At 43.5% G+C, this 3,920-nt stretch overlaps 1 non-coding gene across 1 annotated transcript; it reads left to right on the top strand.

Annotated features, from left to right (window-relative positions):
• The first annotated feature begins 3,022 nt into the window (after positions 1-3,022).
• On the top strand, positions 3,023-3,126 carry LOC130958305 (small nucleolar RNA R71). Its single transcript, XR_009077434.1, has one exon. It is a non-coding gene; the product is annotated as a small nucleolar RNA R71 (small nucleolar RNA).
• The last annotated feature ends 794 nt before the right edge of the window (positions 3,127-3,920 follow it).

Raw genomic sequence — 3,920 nt, 5'->3', positions numbered from 1 at the left:
TATAACCTCATGAACCTCTATTTCTTCTCCAATCATGATGCTATGGATCATGATAGCCCGGTCTATGGTAACTTCGGACCGGTTGCTAGTGGGAATGATTGAGCGTTGTATGAACTCTAACCATCCTCTAGCCACGGGTTTGAGGTCATGCCTTCTCAATTGGACCGGCTTTCCTCTTGAATCTTGCTTCCATTGTGCGCCCTCTTCACATATGACTGTGAGGACTTGGTCCAACCTTTGATCAAAGTTGACCCTTCTAGTGTAAGGATGCTCATCTCCTTGCATCATAGGCAAGTTGAACGCCACCCTCACACTTTCCGGACTAAAATCCAAGTATTTCCCCCGAACCATAGTAAGATAATTCTTTGGATCCGGGTTCACACTTTGGTCATGGTTCTTGGTGATCCATGCATTGGCATAGAACTCTTGAACCATCAAGATTCCGACTTGTTGAATGGGGTTGGTAAGTACTTCCCAACCTCTTCTTCGGATCTCATGGCGGATCTCCGGATATTCACCCTTTTTGAGTGAAAAGGGGACTTCGGGGATCACCTTCTTCAAGGCCACAACTTCATAGAAGTGGTCTTGATGCACCCTTGAGAGGAATCTATCCATCTCCCATGACTCGGAGGTGGAAGCCTTTGCCTTCCCTTTCCTCTTTCTAGAGGTTTCTCCGGCCTTGGATGCCATAAATGGTTATGGAAAAACGAAAAAGCAACGCTTTCACCACACCAAACTTAAAATGTTTGCTCGTCCTCGAGCAAAAGAAGAAAGAAGAGAGTAGAAGAAGAAGAAATGAGGAAGAGGGAGATGGTGGTGTTGAGGTGATTGGTGAATGGGGGAAGAAGAGAGAGAGTGATGGTAGGGTCCTGTGGGGTCCACAGATCCTGTAGTGTCAAGGAAAAGGCATCCTTGCACCAAATGGCATCAAAATCCACGTTTTGAGCCTTTTCTGGCGTTAAACGCCGGGCTGGTGCCCATTCCTGGCGTTTAACGCCAGGTTTTTGCCCTTTACTGGCGTTTAACGCCAGTCTGGTGCCCCTTTCTGGCGTTAAACGCCCAGAAGGGTGCCAGATTGGGCGTTAAACGCCCAACTGCTAGGCTGACTGGCGTTTGAACGCCAGCAGCATCTTCCTCCAGGGTGTGCTGTTTTTCTTCCTGTTTTTCATTTTGTTTTTGCTTTTTTTCATTGTTTTTGTGACTTCTTATGATCATCAACCTACAAAAAAGATAAAATAACAAAAGAAAAATAGTTAACCATAAAACATTGGGTTGCCTCCCAACAAGCGCTTCTTTACTGTCATTAGCTTGACAGAGGACTCTCATGGAGCCTCAGAGTTGTTCAGAACCGTGTTGGAACCTCCCAACACCAAACTTAGAGTTTGAATGTGGGGGTTCAACACCAAACTTAGAGTTTGGTTGTGGCCTCCCAACACCAAACTTAGAGTTTGACTGTGGGGGCTCTGTTTGGCTCTGTTTTGAGAGAAGCTCTTCATGCTTCTTCTCCATGATGACAGAGGGATATCCTTGGGCCTTAAACACCAAGGATTCTTCATTCACTTGAATGATCAACTCTCCTCTATCAACATCAATCACAGCCTTTGCTGTGGCTAGGAAGGGTCTGCCAAGGATGATGGATTCATCCATGCACTTCCCAGTCTCTAGGACTATGAAATCAGTAGGAATGTAATGGTCTTCAACCTTAACCAGGACATCCTCTACAAGTCCATAGGCTTGTTTTCTTGAGTTGTCTGCCATCTCTAGTGAGATTTTTGCAGCTTGCACCTCAAAGATCCCTAATTTCTCCATTACAGAGAGGGGCATGAGGTTTACACTTGACCCTAAGTCACACAAGGCCTTCTTGAAGGTCATGGTGCCTATGGTACAAGGTATAGAAAACTTCCCAGGATCCTGCCTCTTTTGAGGCAATTGCTGCCTAGACAAGTTATCCAGTTCCTTGGTGAGCAAAGGGGGTTCATCCTCCCAAGTCTCATTTCCAAATAACCTGTCATTTAGCTTCATGATTGCTCTAAGGTATTTAGCAACTTGCTCTTCAGTGACATACTCATCCTCTTCAGAGGAAGAATACTCATCAGAGCTCATGAAAGGCAGTAGTAAGTCCAAGGGAATCTCTATGGTCTCAGTTTGAGCCTCAGATTCCCAAGGTTCCTCATTGGGGAACTCATTGGAGGCCAGTGGACGTCCAGTGAGGCCTTCCTCAGTGGCGTTCACTGCCTCTTCTTCCTCCCAGAATTCGGCCATATTTATGGCTTTGCACTCTCCTTTTGGATTTTCTTCAGTGTTACTTGGGAGAGTGCTTGGGGGAAGTTCAGTAATTTTCTTGCTCAGCTGACCCACTTGTCCTTCCAAATTCCTAATGGAGGATCTAGTTTCAGTCATGAAACTTTGAGTGGTTTTGATTAGATCAGAGACCATGGTTGCTAAGTCAGAGGTATTCTGCTTAGAGCTCTCTGTCTGTTGCTGAGAAGATGATGGAAAAGGTTTACCATTGTTAAACCTGTTTCTTCCACCATTATTATTGAAACCTTGTTGAGGTCTCTCTTGATTCTTCCATGAGAGATTTGGGTGATTTCTCCATGAAGAATTATAGGTGTTACCATAGGGTTCTCCCAGGTAATTTACCTCTTCCACTGAAGGGTTCTCAGGATCATAAGCTTCTTCCTCAGATGAAGCATCCTTAGTACTGTTTGGTGCATTTTGCATTCCAGACAGACTTTGAGAAATCAGATTGACTTGTTGAGTCAATATTTTATTCTGAGCCAAAATGGCATTCAGAGTGTCAATTTCAAGAACTCCTTTCTTCTGACTAGTCCCATTGTTCACAGGATTCCTTTCAGAAGTGTACATGAATTGGTTATTTGCAACCATTTCAATCAGTTCTTGAGCTTCAGTAGGCGTCTTCTTCAGATGAAGAGATCCTCCAGCAGAGCTATCCAAAGACATCTTGGATAGTTCAGAGAGACCATCATAGAAAATACCTATGATGCTCCATTCAGAAAACATGTCAGAGGGACATTTTCTGATTAACTGTTTGTATCTTTCCCAAGCTTCATAGAGGGATTCTCCATCCTTCTGTCTAAAGGTTTGGACTTCCACTCTAAGCTTACTCCATCTTTGTGGTGGAAAGAACTTTGCCAAGAAGGCATTGACTAGCTTTTCCCAAGAGTCCAGGCTTTCTTTAGGTTGGGAGTCCAACCATATTCTAGCTCTGTCTCTCACAGCAAAAGGGAATAGCATCAGTCTATAGACCTCAGGGTCAACCCCATTAGTCTTGACTGTGTCACAGATTTGCAAGAACTCAGCTAAAAACTGATGAGGATCTTCCATTGGAAGTCCATGAAACTTGCAATTCTGTTGCATTAGAGAAACTAATTGAGGCTTAAGCTCAAAGTTGTTTGCTCCAATGGCAGGGATAGAGATGCTTCTCCCATAGAAATCAGGAGTAGGTGCAGTAAAGTCACCCAGCACCTTCCTTGCATTGTTTGCATTATTGTTGTTTTCGGCTGCCATGTCTTCTTCTTCTTTGAAGAATTCGGTCAGGTCCTCCAAAGAGAGTTGTGCTTTGGCTTCTCTTAGTTTTCTCTTCAAGGTCCTTTCAGGTTCAGGGTCAGCTTCAACAAGAATGCCTTTGTCTCTGCTCCTGCTCATATGAAAGAGAAGAGAACAAGAAAATGTGGAATCCTCTATGTCAAAGTATAGAGATTCCTTGAGGTGTCAGAGGAAAAGAGAAATAGAAAGAAGAAGGAGAAGGAGAATTCGAACTTTACTTAGATAAGGTTCGAATTGTGCATTAAGAAGGAGTGGTACTCCATAAATAAAAGGATGTGAGAAGGAGGGAAGTAATTTTTCGAAAATTAATTAAAAGATTTTGAAAACATTTTGAAAAACACTAATTGATT

This window comes from Arachis stenosperma, chromosome 10 (genome assembly GCF_014773155.1).
Source record: "Arachis stenosperma cultivar V10309 chromosome 10, arast.V10309.gnm1.PFL2, whole genome shotgun sequence".
NCBI lineage: Eukaryota > Viridiplantae > Streptophyta > Magnoliopsida > Fabales > Fabaceae > Arachis > Arachis stenosperma.
Note: the sequence above shows the minus strand (reverse complement) of the source record. Positions and strands in the feature narration are given on the sequence as shown.